At 30.0% G+C, this 16,397-nt stretch overlaps 1 protein-coding gene and 1 long non-coding RNA gene across 2 annotated transcripts in view; both read left to right on the forward strand.

Moving 5' to 3' along the window:
* The first annotated feature begins 7,295 nt into the window (after positions 1 to 7,295).
* On the forward strand, positions 7,296 to 11,431 carry LOC111702982 (uncharacterized). Its single transcript, XR_002765538.1, has 3 exons — positions 7,296 to 7,364; positions 10,322 to 10,495; positions 11,326 to 11,431. It is a non-coding gene; the product is annotated as an uncharacterized LOC111702982 (long non-coding RNA).
* Positions 11,432 to 13,476: 2,045 nt separating this feature from the next.
* LOC111702983 (hemicentin-2) overlaps positions 13,477 to 16,397 on the forward strand; it is a 41,966-nt gene continuing 39,045 nt past the window's right edge. Inside the window, exons 1-3 of the mRNA XM_023474811.1 lie at positions 13,477 to 13,526; positions 13,738 to 13,811; positions 15,814 to 15,864. The gene's annotated coding sequence lies outside the window, so the exon portion shown is untranslated. The remainder of the gene's footprint in view (positions 13,527 to 13,737; positions 13,812 to 15,813; positions 15,865 to 16,397) is intronic.

Below are 16,397 nucleotides of genomic sequence, written 5' to 3' on the forward strand. Positions count from 1 at the left end.
TTTTTGAGAAATTAAATAATCAGTGTAAAGTAGATATAATTTTCATAAAATCCTTTTATTTAAATGGTAAAACGGAATTTTATGTAATCATATTAGCATTACTGGACAACTTTTTGTTATACTTTTAAGAATTTTTTTCTAAAAATAAAACTGTAGATGGCATTTTTATGAAATATTCTTTAAAATAGTAACATACATAATCATATAATCATTCATTTATGTTGTCAGTACATAATGAAATCTGGGGTACCTTAAACACAATAGAGAGCAGTACAAATGTACATATTATAAACTATTTTGCTCCTTTAATGTCTAGGGTATGTTAAAAAAATAGAAATTATGATAATGATAATGATAAGCTACAATGTTTTACAAAAACGTTTCTCAAAAATATAAAAAATGTTCTTCCGGAAAATACGCCTTGTTGACTTCGTATGAAATATCTACGAAATCTAGTTGCAAAGATAGAAAGATTAACAAATTAAAATTTGAGGCTAGAAATTAGTTTCTTCCTTAACTGTATTTTTAATTTCATCTTCATGGTCAGATGAAAATTCTGTCCTGGCTGAATATAACCTCAAATTTTCTGAATTCATATCTCTATGCATATTTTCTTTAAATTTAAAATTCTCGTTTATTGTGACCACAATCCACATCACAAATGTCTATAGAGTTTTTAGACTTAAGATTAATATATAATTATTGAAAATTATTTATTTAGATTGCACAAAGGAGGTTATATTATTACCGGATACCCTTTACTTAATTCCATTAAAGTTTACCAACAAAGAATGAATCTCTTTAAATGCGATTTACAAAAAACTAAAATATAGTAATGGATGGAGCTTCATCCAGGGTCACCTGAACTTATAGCCACTTTTAGGTCCTCTCATGAATTGATTTTTCAAGATAATTTGCTAAGAAGGAAGTTCAGACAATCAACCAAGATCGAAAAAGTGGTATTCCTTCCCTGTTAGAAACCCTCTATACATTTTGTTCCTTATATCAAATGACAATGCATCATTTGGTTGTTGAGATTTTGGTACTATAAAATTGGAATTTGGGACAAAAACTCAATTCCTTTGTAGGGAATTTTCACAAAGTTTTTATAATCCGTCCAAACATTCTGTTCGGCAATTCTAACGCAAGTTAGTGTTTCTTCTTATAATGTGGATGAGATAAAATACTTGATCTCACCAAAACCTTTTCAGCTCTGGGAAATAAAAAAGTAAAAAATTGAAAATATGAAATTCTCGGTAAAATTAAACCTCTGATTTTTACCAATTCATGGCAGGGAATCCAATTTTACACACGAATTCTCCTCAATACTAACATCAGTGAATTTAATGGAAAAATGGGGAATTTGCATAATTTATTCATTTAACCAACATATTCAGACGTCAGACATTTTTAAAAAGATGCAGAACATTTTACAATAGTAAACTCAATTAATTACTCAAACTCTAATTTTCTAATCCTAATATGTATAAACTTGATGTTACAAAATAAAAAAAATAAATTTTTTTTTGAAAAGGCTTGGCCTTTCTAACATTTAATGGAATATGGATTTGAGTTAAAGAGAAAGTATTCAAAAAAAGTCATAAAAATGTTTATAGAGCCATGCAATGGCGTGTTTGCTCATAAAGCAAAAGTTGAATAGAACAAATGGACTAATACAGTCGTAAAATGAGAAAATGTTCAGTCATAAAGCAAGTGATGTATAGAGAAGATAGCAGATAGAGCAAACGTCATGAACTATGGGCTATAGAGCAAATGGAACTGGAGCAAATGGCCACATAGCAAATGTCGTAGCGTCCCTTAATCCTTGCAAGTAGCAAATTTCGCAAGGAAAGGAAATGACTTCTTGTCGCAAACTTTCCATAAACTCTGATTTATTAATCCCTATATCTTTGCAACCCAATTTATAAGACCTTCGATATTAAAATCATTATATATACTTTCCTTGTCTATTTGTTGGTTCGTTCGTATCCAATAAACGTCAAAACGGCTGAACCGATTCAGCTGAAGTAATTTTTGGGACCTCACATGACCCAGGGAGGGTGTATGGATGCTCAGAATTACAAAAAAATAGTCTCCAAAAATTTTAAATTTCGTTAAATTTTGAAAATCCACGAAAGTCGAAAATTATAAATCCAAAAGAAAAAATGCGTAACGATTGAGCAACAATAAAAAGTTGAGAGAAAAGATGGGCGCAAAGCTATGTAAAGATAAAAAAATTATAAATATTACGATAGAAAAATCAAAGTAAACTTGAGTGTATGCAAATGTTCACAACAAAACTGTGTTCACGAGAAGAGCTATATGCAGTATCTTTTAAACTACTTTAATGAATGGTGTTTCTCTGGACCTGCTTTATTTTGTTCCCCTTATTACTTTCCTAAACTGTATTTAATAATTTCCAGGTTTAGGAATAAGAATAAGAATGAATTTTTGATAATATTCTAATTTACACTAAACACTCGTCAAATGCACATAACTGAAATATAGAAAATAGTTAAGATATATAACTTGATAAATATGCATACACTTATGCATACAATCTAAAGGTTATTTAAGGTTTACAACTATTACCTTTTTATATTGATAAATTCATCTTGGAAACTGTGCGGAGTTTAAATGGAAACTACCTGCTTTGCATTGTAAGATTGACAAATAGTAATGTCGTCTTTTATAAATATATCAAAGCTAAACATTCCCCCCCAAGAGTAAATTAAAATGTTTTTCTCAAAAATATTTTAAATTAGATCTTAAGGATAGTAAAACACAAAAGGAAAAAACAAACAAACTAGAATACGATACTAGTTGTGTGAACTCAATTATTTGAGATTATTACTTATGAACAGTGTTTTAATAACTGTTGAGTTTACAAAATACAAATATCTAGATTAAAATACACATTCCACATTCGCTCTATGACTCAGGGTTTTTTGTCTTTCTGGCAGCTGAGTAAATCATAGCAAAAATAAATTCCTGAACCCAAAAGAAAAATAAACTTATTATCTACACCAAAATACACATCATAATTCAGGAATGTCTTTTCTTACCAAGATTTTTGAAGTCCACAATTTTCTGATTTCCATCAGCAACAAATTTTACCTGGAGTTTTGCTCTCTGTGATTTGTTTGGGGACACAAGATCATTGTTACCTGGCATGTTGCTATCATCATCATCATCATCATCATCATCATCATCATCATCATCATGGTCAGAGATGTCATCATCAGATTGGTCATCATCATTGTTATCATGATCAATGTTGTGATGAGTCAATCTGGAGAGAGTGTCATGGGTCTTATTGAAAGGAAACCTGAAACTGATTCCTTTCAATACAATAACTTTTTATATTGATAAATTCATCTTGGAAACTGTCTCCACACCTGTGAAAGGTGGGGAGTTTAAATGGAAACTACCTGCTTTGTATTGTAAGATAGACAAACAGTAATGTCGTCTTTTATAAATATATCAAAGCTAAACAATTTCGTTGTGCAGAGGATTTTGAATAAAAATAAAGAGATATTTCATCAAAATTATGTGTATGTTTTTATCAAAAAGAAATTTTTTGTGTCGACGACATTTATTCTTATTTAGTACATCTTTATAGTCTCAATACTTTCATTCTTATCCGACTTGTACGGTTGAGTACAAATGTCAAGTCAAAAATAAGATAATTGCTCGATGTATGCACAACTCTTACAGATACACTTTTGCCAGACAACTTTTTTTTTTGGAATTAAAACGTCAATAATTTCCTTATCCGCACAAATCCTTATTTTTTTCGAAAATATATGAAAGAAAAGTATATTAATTGTAAAATTAAGCATTTGTTAACTTTAAAAATCTAAAGTCGAGTTTTTGGCCCTCAATAAACAAATCTAAAAATACTTATTTGACAACCCTGGCATATTTTTGTTTAATTATATCTCAAATGAAAAGTTATATTTAAAGTACGACTACAGTTAAAGAAAATAACAATTACAAAAATGTACAGGTAAAGAGCAACCAATTTTTTAAAGACACTATTTTTCTGAATCCCTGATTCATTCCAGAATTGATGAGATCTCATAGATTTAAACAGAACCTTGTTACAAGAAAGTCATGCAATTAATTGAAACACAATTAATTTTCAAAATTAATTATTAACTATATTTTAGAAAATTAATTTGATAAAAATTCGATTTTAAAAGTCAATTATAATTTGTTTTAGAATGTTCCTATACAGTGGCCTTTAAGAATGATGTTTTACTATTTCAATTCAAGTTTCATATTCGCGTTGGAATCGTTCATCGTTAAAAATTGACGATACTCCACTCAGAAGTTACGACTTGCAATCAAATAGTTTTAAATATTTAAGGTTTACATTCGAGATAAGAGAGTTACAGAGATCAATTGAAACCTATAATATGCGATATTTTCCACAGCATGTTCTATTGTGTACAAGTACTGTACACGACCAATCAGCAAATATCTGTATATTCAGGGATATTTAAGGATCCTTTGGATAGGGAACACAAAATTTTCTAAAATAAACTGAAATTCATAAAAGTTATGTTTCATGTTTAAAATTGGAGTATTTCTTTAAAAGTTCTAAAACTTAACCCCTGAATGAGCATTATATTCAACACGTGGCCGTGAGATGGCACTCTAAAAACCTATCGTAAAAACGTCCCTCTTTAGCTGGCCTGTTCATTAGCCTAATTAGATTGTTTGTAAACAGACTGCTAAACCAGTTTTAGTTACCGAAACCAAGTTCATTATTTTTCGTACAATAAATAAATTCTCTTATGACTCACCGTTGCTTTGTGACAGACAACACCAATTGCAATTAAGTATTGCTAAAATGTCTTCTTACTTTTCTATTGTTTTATGGTCATTACCGTATTACATCAGAAAACTCGATAAAGCTGACAAGCGCACATTATATTTTTAACCACTCTTTTTATCCGAAAAATTAAAGTTGCTCTAATTGTTTTGACTAGAAACCGTAAAAGTTCCGGAAGGACAAGACATTCACTGTGTGGGGGTGCGTTCCCCCAAAAATCTGTAAAATTGGTGACCAAGTCCTGAGAATTTCTCAGGAATTTCTGGAGAAATATTTTGTAGAAGTTTTTAGGAATATAAGAAAAAAGACAAATAAACTAAACAGACAGGCAGACATGATAGAATAAAACTATTATGAAATGTCTATGTAATACGTTTATAAATATTGGGTTCGGAGGATTGGATCAAGAGAAACCGTAGGGCCGGAGTAAACCAGGACTAGAGAAATGGCGTTCGGAGCAAACTACTAGGAACTAGAGGAACCAGTAAACTAGTGAAACCTCGGACTCTAAATCAGTGGGAACCCATTCCTTGCTTGTGATACAGTGTATACTGTGTACTCTAAAGTTTTGGACTTTTTAAAGTAAAATTATGAGCCACACCTCAACACAGAATAATAAAAACAATGTAATAAATGTACTGATATGCAAAAATGTACATTGCGAAGATTAATAAGATTTGAGCTCACTTAGATTTGTAAACCCTAACTTTTCACAAATTAAAATAACTCATAACTTTGAAGTGACAACTGTCAACAACTGACAACCTTATACACTACTCCAAAATATCTCAGAGGGACAAAATGTTCGATTATTTTGCATAAAATAATATCTTTGCACCCGGATGGTGTTCATCTTTGATATTTCAGAAAAACATACTTGTTCAATTGAACTAATTTTACAATTTTTAAATGATTATGTCCCAGCAAGTTTTAAGTATTTTTACACAAAAAAAAATATGATTAGGCTGGGTCACGAAAATTTTTGGGGGCGAGCGCTACGGATAGGACAGGCTGTGGGTCGATCGCTGTGGCTAGGACCATGAGTGGCGAGGCTATGGTGCCGGCGCTGCAGTCAAAGTTCTCTGAAATGGTGATGCATTGCATCCTGCATGCGTTAAAATATAGCGTATAAAACTTAAAAGTTAATTCAAGGCAAATGGCAAAAAAATGTTTAGAAAAGAAAATACGGAAACTCTTTATTTTTTAGAAGAATATAGGTTTGAAAATATGGATTCACTAAATATTTGACTGAAAATCTTAATCACTGAGACTGTAAATTAATTTATTATTCTAGAAAATTTCATCTAAAAGTTTTGCTTCAAACTCATTAAAGAATATTATATTACATTAATTCATAACTTTAATAATTTTATAAATGAGATAAATGCATTGGGAAACTTGGGAATGTTTTGTTCTAACGATTTTAATTGTTAATTTTATTAATGAAAATATATTGTTAAGTGTACTGTTTCTGTAACAGATAACTGCTAAACTGATTAAAGAAATGGTTTTGTTTTGTGTATATATTATAATAGTATTTGTTTTCTGCAAACGAGTCGACAAGGGGTTAAATCAGTTTCTAAGGATTGTTAGCTCTAAATCTCTGGCCCTATTTATAGATTATCGTATCGTGTGGGAAAACTGTCGTTTTTCTTTCCTCGGGGAAATGTATAACATTTGGGAGGTTGCCTCTTGGAAAGTAATTATTTGAAAAATTGTTTTTAAAGTTCTTAATTTTCCTACCGATCACTCTTTATGAAATAAAATTTCTAAAGAAAAACAGTCTGGCCTTTCATTTAATTAGTTCAATAAACCTTAATTACTTCTCTGACAGGTAGAAAACTTCCCTAGACCACTTTTCAGGTCTAATATAACGTTTTAACATGACTTTTTACTTTCATTCATTCACTGTTTTCTCATTTTATAACAATATTCTATTTCTTGAATGTAGGTGTAGACCCTTAACTTAGCTTTCGCTGCGTTCTGCATACAATTTGCAGTACTCCTAACCGAAGATATTCTAGCTAGACATATACAAATAAAAATAAGTGCAATTTATGCATCGCGATAACTTCTAAATACAATTTTTTCTATACGTTATAAATAATGATTACCAAAACCCTGGCCGTAGAGATTGGCCCCGTGGCCCCCGCCTGTCCTGTCAATAACATTAACGAAAATGAAAGAAAGAAAAGACTTGCACACAGAAATTTCAAAACCCGTTTTTGCTCTACGGACGAAAAAATTTAACAAACAATCTGGAATATTTTGAAATTAATGGTAAATAACAGAATTAACTTTTTAAATATCGCTCGTTCACAAACGTTAAATATTCCCCCATTCCCGTTTTCTCCTAGTCCATCAACTTTCCTCCTCCCTCGCCTTTTTTCTCTCTTCTCTGCCCCCCCCCCCACTACATTTGTTTAGCCAAAATGAACCATTTAACAATGATTCCAGGAAAAATGAGTTTTAAAAAAATTCTTTCTTCAGTCGAGCTCTCTTAATTTCTGGTGTTTTATAACAGGTTTGTTTGTCTTGTTTACTTTATTTATCTGTTTACTTCTGTTAAAACAAACATTCAATCTCTTGCATCCAGATCTAGAAACATAGCTAGAATGTGTTCCTACAAATAAACAGGGTAAAACAATTAAGTAGAGCCCCTGAACCAAAACTAATATTGTATTTTACTTTACTGTAGAGGGGTGAGCCCCGGCCCCTGGAAAAGAGTACTCCATGGACAAATTTCTGAATGCGTCCCTTCTCAAAAATTATCGAGGATCAGAGGAATCGACTCTTGGCCACAAACTTTGATTTTCTTATCGCTATATCTTTGCAACCCAATGTCGGAGACCTTAGATATATCTAACTATTAATTCTGTATAGATAAAATAATTTTACTTTTCAATTATAACTTTTACACGTCAGGTTGCAGGTTAGAAAAATTCGATTTTGTGACAAAGACTAAATCAATAAAAATAAAATTGCAGCAAGTCTCTGAACTATTTACGTAGACTTTGAGTTGAACCATCTTTTTTAAATTTGAACTGGCGCTCAGTAGATGTGTTTTTACTTAGTCTACTTAATTGAACGGATATTTTCTCTAGTCAAAACTGAGAAAGAATACAGGCAATGAAAAATTATTAAATGCACTTTGATAACATAACAGTTCTATGAAGTTATTTTTCTAGGATTTATTTTTGATTCTTTAGTATTTCAACGAAATCCAAATTCGATTTATCTTTTTTCGAATTTCAACAGTTTCCGAACTATAATCCGTTAAAAGTGGATTTAAATAATATATAAGAAAATGTTTGTAACTTATTTTCAAATTCTTTTTGATGATACATGGATGACATAAGTCATGAAGAATACATTTTATGAATGACATATGTCATGAAGAATACATTTTATGGATGACATAAGTCATGAAGGATACATTTTATGGATGACATAAGTCATGAAGAATACATTTTATGGATGACATAAGTCATGAAGAATACATTTTATGGATGACATATGTAATGGGGGATACATTTTATGGATGACATATGTCATGAAGAATACATTTTATGGATGACATATGTAATGGAGGAGACATTTTATGGATGACATATGTCATGGAGGATGCATTTCATGGATGACATAAGTCATGAAGAATACATTTTATGGATGACATATCTAATGGAGGAGACATTTTATGGATGACATAAGTCATGAAGAATACATTTTATGGATGACATATGTCATGAAGGATACATTTTATGGATGACATATGTCATGAAGAATACATTTTATGGATGACATATGTCATGGAGGATACATTTTATGAATGACATATGTCTGGAGGATACATTTTATGAATGATACTTCTAATGGATGATACATTATGTATGAATGATAAAAATAGGAAATAAATTTCATAAAAGTACATTTTATAAATGATAAATAAATTTTTTCCCTCCTCAAAAAAAATGTTAAATTGTTGGTAAAGATAAAATGGGAAATGGCGGAATAAATTTTTCTGATGGACAGGATTCGACATCCTATATACCTCTGTTGAAAAAATAAAATAAAGGATTTATATGTGCCCTCTCCGAGAATCCATCTATAGCATGTTTATGGCATATACTTGATTTTGATTTGATGAAACTAATATCTAAAGTTTTTATTACATCTACAATTTTGAAGATTTAAATGTTTTCAAATTAAAAAAAATCCTCCATTAATTTTTAAATCATTTTATAACAGTTACATTCCTTAAAAAATTATTATTTTACTTTATATTTGTTGTGTCTCCTTTATATTCGAATAAAAAGATACAATTAATGAATTCCAAACAGCTCCTGATGCAAATGAGCATCTATTGGATTCTAGAATATATGTTTTGCCAAAACAATCCCATTTTGTTTTCCATTGAGTTTTCTTCTAGGAACAAAATAGAATTCAGAATATTATATTGTGTACAGAAATTGTTCTCCAATTTCCAATTTTGTCTTTGAATTCAAAATTTTTAGGGTTGATAATGTAATCGAAAGTAAGCTTTAACATGATGTCTTTTAACTTGAAAGTTAAACATTTTTTGTGATTAAAATAATACATTCAAAGTAACACAAAATATTTAAATTAGAGTCTTATGGAACTTTGTTTGACATAAATATACAATCAAATTTTATTGATTAAGAATTTTCAATTTAAGATGCCGTGCCACAATACAATCTTGAAAAACAATATTTGTAAATTATTAATTAATAATATTCATTTCTGACAAATATTGCATTGATTATGGAAATACATTCTTGTAAAGTTTTATTTTACAAATATTGGATGCACTTTGCTCAATGTGCATTTTCATTAATCTCTCTGACAAGCTTTATTGCTATCTATCTCATACCACAGGCTTCCACAGCACAGCATGTACAAGAATACCTCCTACATATAATCATTTTTATAATTTATTTTGTAAACTTTTACAAAAATAATTCGGCCCAACATTGCATTGCATAGCTTTTATTTTTTATATGAATTCGCAAAAATATAGAATCAATAAAGAGTGATCAGCTCTTTTCCCTGATTAATATTAATTTTTTTTCTTTTTTGTTCTTTTTTCTTATTTGTGTTTCTTATCAAATCAGGTCGATTTTATTAAAGTTTATAGGAAGGTTTTGTTCAAGAGCCATTAATATTGATATCAAGCCTTGATGATGATAATAATTAATGCAGTAGAAAACATCATTAGTTTTGATTTGTCAATTTTCACATGTTTATTGGACAACTTGGAGTACGAGGGATTTAGAACGCTTCTAGGAGCTGATCTTTTTAACCTTGCTTTACATAATGTTTTAATAATTCAAATACAAAAGTTTAACAGAATTTTCGAGAGAGTGAGAAGCGTTTTTTCCCCATTTCGAATTTGACATCTGACATTTTTACAGATCAAGAAACGAGCAGTGTGAATCTAAATACAATTTTGTTCTTTTTCAGAGGAGCTTAGTAGTGCAAACTTAACTATTTGGTGACGTAATTAAAGTGAAAAAATGTGAAAAATATAGAGAAAAATTGCGTGAAATGGAATCAAAAATGTTTCACCATCTAATTGTGTTCCTCGTAAGTTTATGTTTGGACCAGGTTTCATTGAAGAGCAGCAACGAGGTTCAGGTAAAGAAGATGGGATTTTTTTTAATTAGAAGAAACTGTTGACAAAATTTTAAATGACATCTCATTTACAAAATAGCAATCTCAGTCAAAATATGGTACCCTAGAAACCTTTGTCTGATCAATGATGAATTAGATATTACTCAAACAAATAGAGTTGTATGGGGTACCATGGTAATACAGACAAGCCAGTGATCATATTAACTGAAATTTTTATACAATCCCTTTTATTTTAACGGTTAATACGCTTCAAAAGAATTTGAGAGTTATTTACTTTTCAAAATTGAATTCTTTAAAGATTTCTGTTGTTATCTCGTGCCAAATTTTACTCCATTGAAAGATATTTATCAAAATAATATTTCTAACGATTTAAATGAATTGTTGTTGTAATGTAACGGCACCCATGAATCAGATATGCCACCCTCTAATGGAGAGTTGATTGAAATCATGTGTTCAGTCCCTTAAATCAATCGATTTTATTGTTGTTCTGTCATTTTTTCTTTTTTTCAGGATAAAATATTTGCAACATGTTGTAACCTAGTTAAAGAAATATAATGAACATTTCAAATGTGTATGGAACTTCTCAGAAAGTAGAAAGGGTTGAAAAAAGTAATTAGTCATATCTAGTGTTATTAAAGTAGCTTTTTCAAACCAATTTTTAACGAATGGTACAGGTTTGGCTTTATTAAGCATTATATTCAGTCTCAGAGTCAATATTTCGCATAATTTCAAAAATTTAATTTGTTAAAAATAAAAGTTTGAATTTTCAAAACGCTGAAACGCCAGGTTCAAAATGTAGATTCAATATGATCCCCAACGATTCCCATATCTAGGTGCAGGATTCAAGCCTGATGATCCATAAGAAGGTTTACAACTACAAGGAATTGTCTCCGATCTCAAATGAGATATTTCCAGATCAGATCATGACAAGTTTTCAAGATTATGGTAAACTAATTTTTGACTAATATAAGTATTAAAATGTTTATATTTGTATGACCGTTTATAAATAGTTTTCTAATGTGGCCGTATTGCCGCAAAGAAGTTTTAACTTGTTATACCTAGGGATGTTTTCATTTTTTTGAAAAACGATCGTTTTTTTTTCATTTTCCTATCGTTTTTTGTTTCGTGTTCCGATCGTTTTAAAAACTATCGTTTCTTTTAAAAAGTTTTTAAAACGATTGTTTTTAAAATGATCGGAAAACGAAAAAAAAACTAAAGGAAAACGAAAAAAACGATCGTTTTACGATCGTTTTCAAAAACGATTAACAACCGTAGTTATACCTAGTTCCACTACAGCGTTACCCACAAAGGATGAGACTTTAAAGACAACTTTACGTATTTTTGTCATTCTCATTTCTTCAAAACATGGCCTCCTACAGCTTTAATTGTCCCTTATGGTCTATGATAATAGCTTAATTCACCCGTAAATTGTCATAACCCAAGCGTTCATACAGGTCCTTATTAAAGTCTCATTCTTTGTGGGGAACACTGTACTTCTTGGATATCATTAATTCCGAGTTGAGTGAAGATATCTGAATTCCTGCAGTCAAAATTACTTCGACAAACTTGAAATTGTTTGTTTACAGGGAGAGTTCAAATTCCCTCTGCTAAAAGTATTACACATGAGAGTACAAAGACTTTCATTTCATTTACTAACAAATCGTAAACAAGTCGAATTGGTTAACGCTTTTTTTCAATATTCATCTGGCAATTTTTCAATATTCATCTGGCAATTTTTCAATATTCATCTGGCAATTTTTCAATATTCATCTGGCAATTTTTCAATATTCATCTGGCAATTTTTCAATATTCATCTGGCAATTTTTCAATATTCATCTGGCAATTTTTCAATATTCATCTGGCAATTTTGCTTTTGCAACAGTATTTGATTTTCTAATAGCCATATTATCAATTTATTACAAATTATCAAACGTTATATTTTCAATTGGCTCACAATGAATTTTCTTTGTTTTTATCTGAACCATCATTTTTATCATTCTTTAGGGTTCATTTGAGACGTATAAAACTTTTTAAAGATCTGTAAATCCGACGTTCAAAACTCTTACTTTTGGGGTTGATACGTTTTCAGAATCGGTATTTTTAAATTATTAAATAACGACGACAAAAAATGTAAACAAAACTCTACAGTAAACTAATTAGTTGTTTAGAAACCGGTTGAGAAAATAAAAATTAATCTTATCATCGAAAACAAGTAGTCTTGTTCAATTATTAGTTTCTATATTCTCATTATTCTAGTTTCTCATCATTCACTGCAGTTTTTTTGCAGCTTTCTTTACTGTTTTAATTAATACTTTATTTTTCGTCGTTTTTATTTAGTAATTTAAAAAACCACGATTCTAAAAATGTATCCACCCCCAAAGTGGGAGTTTTGAACGTCGAATTTGCGCTCAAACTCAGGATTTACAGATCTTTAAAAAGTTTCATATGTCTCAAATGAATCCTAAAGAAGCTTTCCACAACAGTGCATACTCAGTTCAACTACCTTACATAGCCGGTCTGTCCCTTTATAGGTTTACACTATCAGGTTGCGAAGATAAATAGTTTATAACATTTTCATTTGCGGTTCAGTTTAGTTTAGATGCCATGCAAAACTAAGTCAGGCTTACCAGACTCTGATTTTCGAATCCCTATTTCTTGGCAACCAATGTTGTAGAACTTAAATATTTCAAACTATTAATTCTGCTTGATTAAATAATTTAAGTTTGAAAATATCAAATGTTTACACAATCAGGCTGGAAAGATATAGGGATAGAAAATTTGATTTTGTGAAAAAGACTCAATTCATTTATGCTGATTTACTGCAGAAACGACTTTACGACCTCGCAATTCTTCTAATTTTGATTTACTACCCAAAATAAAATATTTTTCTAGTGTGATACAAGAAACTCGAAACATTTATAATCTTTTCAAAAAAATTTCACAATAAGAATTAGATTAAAATTGTCAATTATGCAATTAGAGACACAAGGGATGGAGTTAAATTGGTTCTTTGGTTCAAAGATGATTCAAACAGGTTGGTTTTGCAAATTCAAATATTAATATTTTTATTCAACTATTTATAAATAAATGTAATCTGTTGAAACCAAAAGTTTTCAAAAGCAGATAGTTTTTCTTCTTAAAATTTACAAATACTTTTTACATTTTCTTGCTATTAATACAAATTTTAACGGATTACAAAAAATACATTTTTATTTTTCAAAATATTGTTTTTTAAACAATTTTAGACCTCTGTACACCTATGATACTCGAAGTAATGGTGATACTACAGCCAGACACTGGTCCAATACATCAGCTCTAGGAACATATATTAACTTAGCATTATAGTCCATGGACCCTCCATGCAAATATGGCCATGTCTGATTCACAACTGTACCATTCAAATCTTTGTCTAATAAAGTATAGAATTAGATATTAATGTACATATCTTTGAAAACTTATTTTCAAATGTGGTTTCTGCTCAAAAGTTTTGATGGAAAATATATAAAAAATGTCAGAATTAAATCCTTTTAAACCTAGAAAAACGTAAATAAATTCCATTATTGAGAAGATAGAGGGTTTAAGGGTACCGTTGTTAATCGGTGAAATATTTGCATGGAGGGTCTCTTTAAGTTATGCTTACAGTTCATTTAAAACCTACCACACTAATTTCAGATTTACATGAGTATATTGTCTTCACATAGGCCTCAGATAGGCCTTATAGACTCAAATATAGTATTAAGTTGCAATATAAGTTTTATAGGTCATTTTATGAATCAACATAATCTTCCATAATGTAAAATAATTTGGACAAACATCATGAACTGTTTTAATAGATAGGTTTTAGAATTATTTGAAAAATGATATGCAGATTAACATCTCTTGTTTAAAAAGTACATTAAAAAACCTTTCTTTAGGTTAATAAATAAGGAATTGGATATTGCATCTTATTCTCTACAGCTTTGATATCGAAGTTCAATAAAGCCTGTCTTATCTCTAAAATGCATTCTGTAGCAGATCAAGACTAACAATCAGGAAAAGGATTATATGGTTTGTGTTGTCTCAATATGATAAATTTTCAAACCATTTGAAACTTGTTTATTAATGTGGTGGGTTATAAAGAAATCTAAAAAACCTTGACCGAATTTTTCCTTGGTGAGCTACGGGTCCTAAATTACGAAGAGTTCTAAAACATTCAATTAAAAATGTGTTACACAAGCAAGCTAATATTTGTAAAAATTAGATTTTTGATTTTTAAATAACTTCATCAATACCTTAAACATTTAAGAAATAAACACAATTTTCCAGTAAACTAGGCTTTCAGGCTCTTTTTCAATTGTGAACATTTTCTTTATGTATACATTGTAAAATAAAAACAAGCAAAAAATTTCGCAGATTTTCCAAAATTCAAAAATCGAATTTTGTTAGACGCACATTTTTGAAAGTTCTATCATATATAAACCTTCCCTGGGGTCCCGAAAGGTCCCACACAAAAGAAATGGAGTATTTTCCACAGACTTAAATTTTCTCATCCTTATATTTTTGCAACCTATTTGATCTGACAGAATTAACAGTTTGAAATATCTCAGGTCAACGACATTTGGTTGCAAAGTTATAGGGATTATAGAATCAAATTTGTGGCAAAGACTCAATTCCTTTGGACCCGATCGATTCAGCCGTTTTGACGTTTATTAGAACCAAACACCGAGACAAGCAAAGTATATATGTAGAGATGAGCAAAGTATATATAGAGATGAGTAAAGTATATATATAGAGATGAGTAAGCCATTAAAATTAGATTTGTGTCATGTCACTCTCTCCAAGGTATAATCTCTACAAAGACCCACCATTTCTTCGGTCAGTTTACTGCTTAGTTTAGGGTGCCCCTCCCCCACCCGCCTGCAATAATGTCATTCAAAATAGCCGAACTGAGATAGAGTTGACTAAATAATTTAAGGCCACATACAAACATATCATCATTACAAAATATATCATCACAAACCATGCCAAAACAAAACATTTCAGATGAAAACATTTATTTTAAGATTTTACGATATTCTTTCTGTAATTATCTGAGACATGTATTGTTTGATAAGTATTCTATTTGATATGTTTTGTGACGGTATGTTTTTTATGACATGTTTTGTATATACTCCATAATTTATTTTTATTGTTTTTATTGGGAAGAGGAAATAAGCTTGAACCGGTTTCCTTAAATTGATTTGTCTTTTATCGATTTTTGACAATTGTGTAAGGAAACGATATTAGTTTAAATTCATGTCCAATAAAATATTTTTATTAAAGAGTTAATATTTGTATTCTAGCTGGCAGTGCATTCTTTAGAGGAGGAGACACTACCGGTGTGCTTGTCATAGGTAACACTTCAAGTTTTACTGGTGTGACTCTGTAACCTCGTGCGTCCTTTTTATTTATTTTTATTTATTTTATTACTATAATAACTGTATTATTTCCAAACATATCTACTGAGAGATTACGAGGAAAAAAGAAGGAGAAAAAGCTTTTTATTTAGAGTGGGGGGGGGGGATATATTATAAAGGACAACCACTTTTCAAAAGTTTCAAAGTTAATAATAAAACATTTGTTATAGAATAGCAATAACTAAAAAGTTAATGCACCAAAATATATTCTCTACCGACCCCGCTTAAAATTTTAAATGTCTGAAGTTAGGGTAAAACTAATACTAATTACTGCAGTAATTTTAAAAGAAAATAACAAAGATTTACTGCTTGATGTTTAGTCCTAGGTTCTTTGCCAGTTTTACAGAAAAACAATCCAATATCAATTCAGGAAAATAAGCTACTGACATTCTAAATTATATCTAGGCTTACGCCATGCACTGATAAATGATATATTAACTTTAAAATAATTTTATATATTAATTTAGATT

The sequence above is a fragment of the Eurytemora carolleeae genome, unplaced genomic scaffold (genome assembly GCF_000591075.1).
Source record: "Eurytemora carolleeae unplaced genomic scaffold, Eaff_2.0 scaffold474, whole genome shotgun sequence".
Lineage (NCBI taxonomy): Eukaryota > Metazoa > Arthropoda > Copepoda > Calanoida > Temoridae > Eurytemora > Eurytemora carolleeae.